The sequence below is a fragment of the Misgurnus anguillicaudatus genome, unplaced genomic scaffold, assembly GCF_027580225.2.
Source record: "Misgurnus anguillicaudatus unplaced genomic scaffold, ASM2758022v2 HiC_scaffold_27, whole genome shotgun sequence".
In the NCBI taxonomy this organism is placed as follows: Eukaryota; Metazoa; Chordata; class Actinopteri; order Cypriniformes; family Cobitidae; genus Misgurnus; species Misgurnus anguillicaudatus.
The window spans coordinates 621,141-634,476 of record NW_027395277.1 but is presented as its reverse complement, the minus strand read 5'-3'; the positions used below and the strand labels follow the sequence as shown (position 1 = coordinate 634,476).

At 36.3% G+C, this 13,336-nt stretch overlaps 1 long non-coding RNA gene across 1 annotated transcript; it reads left to right on the top strand.

Annotated features, from left to right (window-relative positions):
* The first annotated feature begins 11,242 nt into the window (after positions 1 to 11,242).
* Positions 11,243 to 13,033, top strand: LOC129436010 (uncharacterized). The gene is made up of 4 exons (XR_012368271.1): positions 11,243 to 11,430; positions 12,093 to 12,237; positions 12,742 to 12,806; positions 12,934 to 13,033. It is a non-coding gene; the product is annotated as an uncharacterized lncRNA (long non-coding RNA).
* The last annotated feature ends 303 nt before the right edge of the window (positions 13,034 to 13,336 follow it).

Genomic DNA, 13,336 nt, shown 5'->3' with positions numbered 1-13,336 from the left:
ATGGCCGTTTTCGAAGCACTGCTTCATGAGGCTTCGAAACATTTACGAATCTTTTGTTTCGAATCAGTGGTTCGGAGCGTGTTTCAAACTGGCCCAAGTCACGTGATTTTAGCAAACGAGGCTTCATTACGTCATAACTGTTTCGAAACGTTTCGAAAATCCGATGGTTCACCACTAGGGGGAGTTGATCACATGACCAGTGTCTAATATGTTTCGGTGAACTCGGGTCAGTTTTATTACAAAAGTTCATAAAACATTTATCCTTCTGACTAATAACGCTGCCATTTTGTCTATTTATTGTTTATAGACAGATTTAATGACAAAAATGTGCATAATTAAAAGGGTAGTTAGTTTTAATGATTTGTTTGCCCTAAATTAAACTAAAAACACATAATACACTTTTAACTATGTCTTAATTAAGTTAAATAATTTTTTAACCATATTTTAATAAAAATCTTGCTGTTCTTTTGTAAAAAAAAAGTGTAAAATGTTTGGCCATATCTGCTTTACACTATTTTGACCAGCAGGGGTCGCCAGCGTGTGTGGTGTTTCGAACTGCTTCGAAAAACTGAATCAATTTTCGAAGCAATTGGTTCAATTGATTCGAAGCTTCGAAAAGCTTCGTTTCTCCCATCACTAAGGCAGGAAGGCATCAAGGCATGTCCGAATCCATGGCTGTCCGAATTGCATTTCTCTGAGCTGCCTTCATGCCTCTTGAGTCAACAAGTCAGCTGCCTTAGTTTTCGGAGCAGCGGTAGTAGAGGGCTGTACTCTATGGCTGTACTTTCCACACGTGCGACTTATTCGTGTATTGCAGTTTGGCTGGCGGTTATGTACGTGCCCCGCATACCGCCTCCCATGGTCGAAACTGGTATTACGACACCTGTCGGGCTGTAGCTAGTGATGGCCAAACGAGGCTTCCTGAACCAATGAGGCTTTCCAGCCCATTGGTTCGCCAAAAGGTTCATTTACCCGAAGCCTCATGAAACACTGTGCTCTCCAGTGACACCTGCTGTGCAAAGCAATGTATTGCACACGCACACAAATCTATTCATTTTGAGCAACCAAATTGTCATGGTGTGGGCTTTGAATAAAGTATATTAAAGAAAGTATTTTACTCTGCTTGTGTTAACCTATGTACACACAACTCACACATACACAACTTTGTGTTCAACTATACAGTAGTTCTTGAGTTAGTGATAACAGTGACTGCACAAAATAAAGAAATGAAGAGTTTCGTTGCAAAACGAGATAAATCCATTTTTTAACATTTTTGTCAAAAAATGTTTATTATTACGTTATCATGTTATTATTTAGTTTTATGGTGCTACTTAGCTGTATTTTTTAAGTTATGAAGGTTTAAATCAAAACAAACCAACTGCAGTTGCATTGAAATTAATTGGAATGCACAACCAAAACACAAGATTTCTGAACAATTAAAAAACGGTGGTTATCTCGTTTTGCAACGAAACTCTTCAAATTATCGTGAGTGCAGTGCTTATTGAACTGGGGCTGCAATAGTGCAATGCTTATGGGACTGGAAGTGTGGAACAGCAAACTGCAACATGGAAAATGGTTTACTGGTTTTTATTTAGAAACAAAAGTTTTTTAACAGTATTTGGATTGAGGCGGTTTCTGTTTTTAGAAAACACCCTATCACAGGGCACTGATGATGCTGGACAACATAAGAAGATCAGTGCCAGCTTATATAAATTGGGATATTGGACCTTCTGTTTGTTCCAATATCCCAATGGATCCTCAGTCCTTCTAGGTTATCCCTAATACAGTCTAGTCTTATAATAATAATAACAGTAGCAGCAATAATATATATAATAATAACACTACTACTAATATAGGCTATATAATATAATTACGTATTATAGGTATTAGAACTAGACATATGCTAATTTACTCTAATGATCTACTGAACTAGGCTATGTATAATTTACTCTAATAATCTACTAAACTAAGTAATATAATATAATATATAATACAGGCTATGATATATAATGATAACTATACTAGAAACTCACTACAACCTCGCAACTACTCGCTACAACCAACACTTTAACATCAATGCAAACGTACTGCAAAACCCACAAGAGGTGCGAGTTTCGAACCGTAAGCGAAACTCAGAATGAAGCAATGACGTATTCAACAGACAACGAGGCCTCGTTTGTCATCGTCGCGTGATTTTCACGGAAACAATACAAGCCTCGAATCGGGGCTTCATCTGGAACGCCCCTTTTTGCTCGACACAAGCTCCGGAGCCTCGCTTCAGATGTCCCATCACTAGCTGTAGCTAGTAATTTAGCATGCTAATTCAGATTGATATCTCTGCAGCACTATACCTTGTCATTTTTTTAATGACATCTTTGCCCTTATTTCTTCTCATTCTTTTGATGCGTGTAGCTCATTTTTAAAAATCTTTTACCTCAATTATTACAAATGTTACCTTTAGGGGATCTTTGGCCTGAAAAAGCTTGAAGATCTATGCTTTACACAATTCAAACAAATCCTTCTTCTCACATCCAGACAGTATATATAACATTTATACAAATGACGTGTCTGACAGTTGTACATGAGATCCAGATGTTGCTTTATGTAAGTTACAGCAGAACTGGATCATCTATAAACAGGAGACTGATCTGATGTCTGAGTTGAGTGAGATGACTTGTTTATTCATATATTTACAATGTAATTTGAAAAAGTTATGATTAATTCCCACTAGAAATGTTGACATTAACATTGCTTTATTCTTAAATTGTCATTTTTGTACAGACCTTTTGACACATTGTTTCAAAGCATCTTATATTTGTCTTTTGAGGATATTTAAAGGTCATTAAATGTTTGTTAAAAGTTTTTGTAGGTGTTTTATTTTACAAAATACCACAGAAGTCTCTACAGACAGCAAATATAACCAGTGCATTTTAAGAAAGTAAATCTATTCATATTTTTGTTTCAATTAATATTAAACTTTTTTGTAGATGTTTTGATTTGCATTTAAACTCTTTCATTCCCTCAATACATCTGAAACCACAAACATATGTTGATTCAGTAAACAAGTGAACTTCATCAATCTCAGCATAACTGATTTCTGATCAGTTAGAAAAACAGTAGATGAAGTTTATATCTGGTTCCTCACACCTTTGGTATTACCAATGTCCAGATAAATATCCCTAACAACCCCCTAATCATTTGAAAACTCGACATTTAAGATTTTATATTTGATCTATAATATTGACCATAATGTTTCTGTTATGAAAAGTGTTTGCACTTCTAAAACCTACATCTTTTTATCAATATCAAAAATTAAAATATAGCTGCAAGCAGCAATGGCGGGCCCTCGCACGTTTTTTTACCACTACACAGTGCCTCCGAGAAAACGACGCAAAGTGGGCACGTGCATCAAGTGGGCAAAATATCAGTGGACTATTTCATGTTGCTACTGACCAATTTGGGTACTGTAGGTAAAAGAAACCCCACATTTAGACAAACGGGGGAGCTAGTGAGCCACTAAATAGACATGCCTTTATCTGACCCTTTTGTCAACACTTTACAGCCGACAACTCTCATGTGTGTGCCAAATTTAAAGTTAATCTAAGCACGCCAAGAGCCTTAAATATGCCTGAAATTAAAGTAAAGTTTGAATGGCAACAGCGTTCGAGATGTCAAAAAGTTCCTTCGCAATTTAGCATCTACAATGTCTCAGCATCATGTTGACCACTTTTGGTGTCAATCGCATAAACATTCTAGGAGGAGTATTTAAAAGAACATCACATGGAACTGTCAAAACAATCAACCTTTGTGACTGCAACACTTCCTGGTGCCTGGTGGTGGCGCTATACCCGAGACTCACAATAGGCACATCGATGCAATCAGAATCTTCAGACGAACAAACACCCCGTGTGTCATCACAATAAGACATTTTCTACCTTAGATATTAGACCCTTCCTGTTTTTCTGATTTCGTCATGAATTTGTCGCCTCGCCATGGCAGAACAGTTCGAGATATCAAAAATCCCTTTGCATTTTAGCAAGAACAATGTCTTGGCATCATGATCACCACGTTTGGTGTCAATCCCATGAATTCCCTAGAAGGAGTATTCAAAAGTTCACCATATGCATTTTTGAAACCATCCAAAATGGCCGACTTCCTGTTGGGCGGAGCTAAAATGTTAGAGGGCAAAAGTTGTTCGGGTTAATGAGATCTATATGCGTACCAACTTTCGTGCATGTGCGAACATTTTTGCCCGATCTGTGCCCCAATGTTTGTTTTTGCATTACAGGGGGCGCTACAGAGCACCCATGCCACGCCCGTGTTCCAGCCTTAGCCCAGACCTGATGGCCGACGACTCTGACTTCATTTTAAATTTACTGTTAGTCATCCAATTAAAAAGAAAAATATTAATCATGACAGATGTTAGAAATCTCATACAGTACCTTCATCTTCTTTCATGAGCGATTCACACGACTGCATTCGTGAATCTTTAATGTAAACATAAAAGTGTGAATGACATTTTACTCTCATGTTAAAGATGAAATGATAAACATTTTAAACAGAGTCACACTGATTATTATTATTAACCCTTACTGGTTTATATTCAACAACAAACTACAGATTCCTTTCTGAAACTCAGTCTTTTTTATAAGAGCCTCGAAATGGGTCGTGGGAGGTGAACGACTACAAAGTAATCAGCGGTTACCACCAATTCGTGCCTATATGGACAATTTAACAATATTCATAACAACTGCCCCCTGCACCAAAAGACTGCTGCAGAAACTTCATCAAAACATAACATGGGCGAGGATGAAGTTAAAGCCCAATAAGTGCAGAAGCATCTCCATCATGAGAGACCAAGTAACAGATCAAAGATTACATGTAGGAGGAACACCTGTCCCAACTGTCTCAGAAATGCCAGTAAAGAGCTCGGGAAGATTGTATGATGCAAGCGTATGATGCTGTTTTCTGTTGTCAGACTTGGACCTCCTCAGAATCATTTTTGCCGCAAAACAACTGAAAGATGTTACAAAAGCATTAACCCAACAATGATTTACCCAACAATATTTGAGAATCAGGCAATCAATTTAAGTTTAAAGACATATCTCTTTAACAAAGCATAATTTGTCACAGTTGGCAAACTGTGTTTCTGTCATGTGTGTGTGTTTTCAGTGCTGATCCCCTTCACCTGGACTCATTAGTTTAATTACCTGCCTCATGTCACCAGCTGTTTCCCATCACCATTTGTATTTAAGCCTGGTTTGTTTAGTATCAGTCACAGAGTCCTTGTTTAATGTCACACTGCCTTCCTGGGTTATGTTCATGTCATGTTTGGATTGTTTTATGTATGGATTTTGACCCTTTCCCCATATGTATTACAATTGTGGATTACCTACAAATAAAACTGCACTTGGATCTTACCTGCTTTGTGAGCGTGTCGTGACATAATTTATCTAGTAAATATACTTATGCTGCAGTAGTTAGCCTGTCCAGAACCAAGCAGATTTTTAACCACTATACAGTATGAAACACGCATTACATGCGATTGATGCGAAAGACGAGTACGCTAATAGGATTATGTTTCTCTTTCCCTGCCCCATAAAATTTTATAATATAATATCTAATATATAGTATTCTTTCTAATATATAGTAGAATCAGCTATGTCTGGCTCTCTCTCAAGGGTTTCTTTTTCACCTAGGACTTTTCCCACAGGTGTTTTTCTTCTAGAGTTTTTTCAAGCCCTAGGGCAGGGGTCACCAACGTGGTGCCCGCGGGCACCAGGTAGCCCGCACAGAGTCTGTGAGGTGCCCGCCAAAGCACATTCTATTAATAGTCTCAACTGTAATATTTATTCATTACATATTTTTTATATTAGCTTGGCTTGGTTTACGTATGTTACAATTTTAAACAATACTAAAACATATAAACAAGTCAAATAAAATAAAATAAACAAGTAAAACAAAAAAGTTTTAAGTAGACTATATCAAAAAGTAGCCCTCCAGATTGTTTTATCCATTGTGGTAGCCCTTGCTCATAAAAAGGTTGGAGACCCCTGATCTAGGGAGTCAGCTGACATTGGCTTAAAAGATAATTCCGGTATTTAACACTTTGAGTCTCATTTCTGGTTTGTTTTGGATGAACTACAGTGATGGACACAGAAATTTTGACAATGGGTCGTGTCTTGCCTTTCGACTCATTCAGAAGCGTCTCTTGACTGCTTCAGAATGGAAGTCAATGGCCATGCACAAACATGTCATTAAAACAACACTTAACGTTCATTTTCAAAACTGTGCTACTCACCGAGTGGTTCGTGGTGTTCGTTGATGATTTAAAACAAGTTGTGTAGCGAAATACAGTTTCTGTCGCGTTTTATTTGGCATTTTGTAAAATTCCATTGACATCTCTTGGAAGACTCATTGCTCGCTGATATATCACTCCGCCGCCGGGAAACAGAAAAGGGGCTGTTTCCATGTGGTTGTAGTTTTTTCGCTCGGTTTCTCTCAGAATAAATTTTTCCCATATTTGTAGGGCTGGACCAGAATATTTGAATATTCGTTCCGTGGGTAGACATTCGATTTTCAGTTTTGAGATTCGAATATATATATAAATATTTTACAGCGTTAATGCAGAGCTTTTGCCAAGCAGGAAGTGCGCTTCACGCTCCCGCTCTATAGGTGGCGCAGACAGACCAACATCCATAGCCAACAGCCACCAAACGCACACCAGTGGAAGAGATCGCCTTGAACGTAAAGCGCGCTTCCTGCTTTGGCATTTACGCTAATAGTGTTGTAAATAACGTTCAGTTTCTTGCAAAAAACTGATTGATTTGCTTCACAAGACGTCAATATGTCACACGGAGTTATGGGGGATTACTGTTGTATTGGATATATATGCTTTAGCTCTTAAAGTGTGCGGATCTGTTGACTTGCATGGCGGAGCACTGGGGTTTCTGCAAAATATCTTCTGTATTGTTCTGCTGATGAAAAAACATATTGGATGGTGTAAGTGTTATAAATAAACTTGATTTTGAAAGTATGCTACCGTTTTATTACAGTTTGTTGGACTACGTTACGTTCGTTCGTTCATGCTTCAGACTCAAATATAGAGCGGAAGTATATACGTGGTTGTGAGGTATCTGAAGAAATAGTTCCACTATAGCAAATAACACGGATTAAAATCATAGATTGCGCCAATATATTTGTTTTTAATCATCAACGAATACCACAAACCACTCGGTGAGTAGTACAGTTTTAAAAATGAACGTTAAGTGTTGTTTTAATGACATGTTTGTGCATGGCCATTGACTTCCATTCTGAAGCAGTCAAGAGACGCTTCTAAATGAGTCGAAAAGTCAAGACACGACCCATTGTCAAAGTTTCTGTGTCCATCACTGTAGTTCATCCAAAACAAACCAGAAATGAGACTCAAAGTGTTAAATACCGGAATTATCCTTTAACTTAGAACTCTCTTCTATTACAATGCTCACTAGTACGGTTTAATCTGTAGGACAGGTGGACAAGTTTTGGTTTTGGAGCTGGACCATAAAACAATAAAAAACACATTCTGTGTCTATTTTTGAGAGACGTGTTGTCTCTCTCCACAGGGGTCACGGATACACAGGAACTGATCTGTATTTCACCCCCTCTCTCTTCTCCTTTAAGGTTTTGGTTACTGGAAATATACTAAACACATGTAACATTGGATATATCATATGTTGTGATGCTACAAAGGTTTCATCTTCATGTTTGGTGTTGTTTTAAAGGTCATGGTGCGATGGTTAAAAAGGTCTAATTTCTATAATGCTAAGAGAAAGTATATCAAAGTTTAAAACTTAAGACATAATCTGTACTCCTGTGATGGGTGTCAACTCATGAGGAGATCTAGATTACAGATGGTTAACAGTCCCATTTGGTGCTCCTTCAGGTCACGAGAACCGACCAACCAAATCCTGTTTTGAGATTTTATTATTCTTTGTCTCATTCTGTGTATATAAGGTGGCTTGGCAAGAGACTCTGGGAAGTATTCTTTAGCAAGAATCTTCCCCACACTTTGGGTGTGTGTATTCAACATTATGGAAGACATCTTTAACAAGAATCTTCCTAGACCACTTTGTGTGTCTTTAATTGCCAGGTATGATTTGAATTTTGTGAAACGTTCATTTTTCTATGCTGATCTTTTAGTGAATGTTTTGATATATTTGTAATTGATTGATTTGAATAACCAAATTATTGATTTAAGTGTAACCTGCCTGGCAAAATAAATTGTTAATCTTTACTCAGTTTGAAACTTGTCAAGTCTTTTCTTGTATTCTAAGTATTTAAGAGAAAGATACCGAAGGGGGCCTAGATTAGGAAAATTGCCTCTATTGAAAATATGATGTGTATAATTGCCTCACTTTATAGGTTGGATGGAGAAATGCCTCAACCTAAACTATAGATGGATCCTCTTATTTTCAATGTGTTTTGGAGAAACCTCTACTTTTAATTTAAGTAAGAAGGAGAATGCCTCTACGCCCAGCTGTATGGAACTGCCTTAGCACCTTCAGGATTATAACTTATTCTCTATGTATATTTAAATAATTAAGAGAATGAAAACATAATAATGATAAATATAAATTATGATCAGCATCAGAATAATATTGATATTTTATAAATTGGAGTCAGATTTTAATTTAAACACAGAGATCAAAGAAATTAATTTAATCATGATATGGAATTATTCTTCTAGAAGCGCTGAGGAAGGAACGAACACGAGTCCCCTTCAACCACTCCACTTCTATCCGTCGTTGGGCTAGTGGGTGGTACCTTACAAATCTTAGCCACTTTACTCTGCTTCTTATGTTATCCACCGGTTGTGTTTTCTTCTGCATTTATTAATATAAAGCTGCTTTGAAACATTAAACAATTGTTAAAAGCGCTATATAAATAAAATAAAAAACTCTTTATCTTTAGAAAAAGACTGCTCGGTGGAGGTATGATGTGTTTTATGTTTTTCATTGTTTAGCAATGGACAAAAATGTCACTTTTACAACAATTATTCTGCATGGACACACTTTTGCATGATTTTTTTTTCATTAGTGCACTTGTTCTTATCTTGACAGGCCTACCTAAAGATAAAGATGATGTTTTTCACAGGAGTGAATCCATGGAGCGATTATTCTTAAGATCAATATCATGTAGACAAGGCACTGCATTCTCTCACGAAAGAAGTTAGTGTTGGACTTTAAGGCGTCCATTGCATGTTCATAATTAGAGGAAAGACATGGTATTAAAATTAAGTTATTTATTGATCAGATATGAAAAAGTTTTACAGCGCTGGGTCATCTCAAGCAATGAACAACCAGCTCAAAAAATAACATGCATATTTATAAAATATATGACGTCGATCTTTCTTCTTAGAATCTCCACCCACAAAGGCCGTTCCCCTCGTACATCTGACTCCATCACCACACCCAGTTTTAGCCTGCAGAAGATAGACACACACAGCAAAGAAAAAACAAACTTTTCTCCGCTCATCCCTGAGGGCCATACAGCCCGTAACTTCCTCCCTAGTACTCCTCCACTTCACATATGATTGACTTCACATAGAATATAATAATGCTTTCTTAAAACCAAATCATTAATAAAACATTCATTTATTCATAAAAAACATAAGCTGTAAAATGAAAGTGATTATTATGTAAAACACATTTCAATATCATGACATCATTTCATTATTCGTAAAATTGGTTATATGAATAAGGCACACATTAACTTCTTTAGATAGATAAACACATATTAAATCTTTTACTGCAATACTACTTCTAAGCAAACACTTTAATCATTATTAAAAAAACATCTGTTAGGGAAGAACACACACACACAAAGAACAAACACAGGAGGTTCTGTTCTTCAAGGTTAAGCTGTCATGTCTCCATTAGGTTATTCTGTATACAACCTTCATTTCATTGGTTAATACACATTTATCTAAGACAACATCATATCTTTATTACATCAATTATTCAATGATTAATACTGATTAAGTAAGGAATATATTGCATATTTTATCCTGTGAATATTAAAGCATTAGTTAATACATGGTTATCTGTCTGCTTTTCTTCTTTAAGCCTCGCTCTTTATCTTGAATGTTGCCACCTGCAAATTCCTCACTAATCCAACCACGACCTTGTAACTTTTGCAAACACAGAGGCTGCTTCCTCTCAGTAGCTTTCCACTCTCTCAGACAAACACAAACAATCTTTTACTTCAGCATACTATAATGATTATTGAAAACACTTCTAAATACAATATTAATAAAACATATGACATTAAAATCCCACATTAGTTAGTGAGATGTTCAGCATTATATATTTGAACAAGTTTAAAAAGTCAATCATCTGTTTTATGCATACTAAATACATGTTTATCAGCAGATGGGGAACATTGTGGAATAAAAATAAAGACTTTTAGGTCTCATGCTGCCTGTGTTTTAAACAGGCACAATGATTTTCAGCATGTTACAAATAAAATACACATTTACAAACACTCGGAAGTTTACTTTTTGACCAAACCACATTTAAATGATCTGTAATAAAACAACACGTTTAATGCTTAAACTTTAGAGAAACAGATCAAATGGCATGTTTAAGTTTATTGTGTATTGTGTAACACATTCGCGTTTCTGTCAGTCTCTCACTCTCTGTATTGTAACACCTCGTATTCATTTGAAACTTCAGAGAAACATTAAACAACATATTTATGCTTATTGTGTATGATAGTGAATACGCGTTGTTCACTCAGTCTGTCTCGTGCAGTGCATAAATTCGTGTTCATTCATATAAACTTCAGAGAAACATATTAAACAACATAACTTACTTGAAAGCGAACCGTCGCGTTGCTCTCTCTCTCTCGTTCGTTCGCTCACTCGCTCTCTCTCTCTCTCTCTCTCTCTTGCACTAAGGTAACGTTAATCCTTTAGAACGTTGATTCAATCTTTAGAAAGATTATTAAAACTACAAGTTATAAGATTGTAGGCTCCTGTTTGTGTTTGATGGAATAAAAATACTTTCTCTCGGTCACTCGCACTTGAGATAGCATCATGGTTGCGCAGTTGAAGGGGCGGTATCATTATAATAAGATCCCCTTACTACCTCATGGGGGGAGCGAAATCCGCATGACCTATTTATTCACATGCTTGCAGAGAGAGCATTACCAAAACAAAGTTACAGGGTTGCTATTTTTCATGTTTTCGGGGTTGATAGAAGCACTGCCCAGCAAGCAATAGCCGTCATTTCAACGTCTCGTTTCAGTATAGACCCGATATAGCCGGGCTGTGCCTAGCCCATATCTAGCCCAAATAAACTTTAATTTGGTTACATGTGGTTTTTGACAAAATAATTTGTGAGATGTATGCTATTTCATCATGTAAGCAAAGTTAACAGCGATTACAAGGTATTTCGTTTCATTTCTATAAAGTGTTTTATGCATCGTCTGTACGTAGTCACAATTTAGCTCATAAATAGACCGACTACGAATAAACCACGTTTAGCCCAGAAATAACCATGAATTTAATTACATGTTGTTTTTCCAAAATGATTTGTGAGATGTATGATATTTAATCATGTAAACAAAGTTCAAAGCGATTAAGGTATTTTGTTTCATTTCTTTAAGGTGTTATATGCACCGTCTGTACTTAGCCACTATTTAGCTTACAAATAGACCGACTACGAATAACCCACGTTTAGCCCAGAAATAACCATTAATTTAATTACATGTGGTTTTTGCCAAATAACTTGTGAGATGTATGGTATTTCATTGTGTAAGCAAAGTTAACAGCGATTACAAGGTTTGTTTAATTTCTTTAAAGTGTTTTATGCACCGTCGTACATAGCCACTATTTAGCTCATAAATAGACCGACTACGAACAAACCATGTTTAGCCCAGAATAACCTTGAATTTAATAAAATGTTGTTTTTGCCAAAATAACTTGCAAGATGTATGATATTTCATCAGGCATGCAAAGACACCAGTGAATTCAAGATGTTTGGTTTTATTTATCTTATCTGAATATCTGCTGTCACACATAACATTCATTATTGATATACAAAATCCAGTTACAACTCCGAACCGCTAGATGGCAGCTGCAGTACACAAACACGAGGCCAAATCTCGCGAGAAAGATTTCCGCTGTTTGAAAATCAACAACACCAACCAGCGAGCAGCCAAGGGGAAAGCAATCTTCCACACTCGTTTGGTCTTGTAAGTGTTTTTTATTATTTTATTTTACATGTGTTTAAAATGTATTTACTTTATTTGTTGTTGGAATCGCGACATTCTTGCGGGTAACTTTACGTTAAAGTAAGTAACCCATGTTTTATAAAACCTAAACAGTACAACCTGCAATGTAATAAAATAGTGGAGGTAAATGAGTCTATGTAACGTTACACTGAAGATTTACATAAGTGATTTGTAGGCTGCTTTTTAGTAACAGCAGTAACTTAGCTAAGTTATCACTGTGTTGCTTAAAGTAATGTAGGCAGTTATGCTTTACAATTATGCATACAGAGATAGATTGTGGGGGAAAGCTATTTTTCCATATGGATTTAACTCACAGGCCTTCAGTTTGTTGGAAAAAAAGATTTTTATTGTGTTAGTGAGGGAAAACTTGCAGGTCAGTGGGCATTAGCCTTAAAGGTTGGTAAACACTTGTACACTGAAGCATACAATACTGTACAATTACTGACATATGCATGTGCTATTCAGGTGTCAAAGCTGTGTGAAACTGGAGGGAGAAACTTGAGAGACCGTGCCGGAAGAATGCTGGACAGGTAAATTCTATAAACATGCAATATTAATAAGACATTGTGGTGTCAACGCAGTCTTTCATGTGGTCACAAAAAATCAAAAATATATGTAAGTCTGCAAATGTTAACAACATTATCTTTTGTATTTTAGAGTTCCCTAAAATTCATTAATTTCAAAGTTCAACATGAATGGTGGTGGTGGTCCACCGCAGAAGCAAGCATTTGAAAAAACATCAGCTCAGTTATTAAAGGTAAGTGTGTTTGTAGTTTTAGGCTGAATGGTGTTTCACAAAATAATACATTTAATATGACATTAGGCTATGTGAGGTGTAATTGACGACAGTCCGGTACTGCCTTAATATTTTCTAAATATTAAAAGCCCCAGATTAAATTACTCTTTGCCGATACAACAGTTAACTCACCCATACAATATTGTTTAGATGTTTTATGTCCATAAGATTGTATTGTGAATATTTTATGCTTGGCATCTTAAAGGAATAGTCTACCCTTTTGCCATATTAAACTATGTTATTACCTCGACCTAGACGAATTAA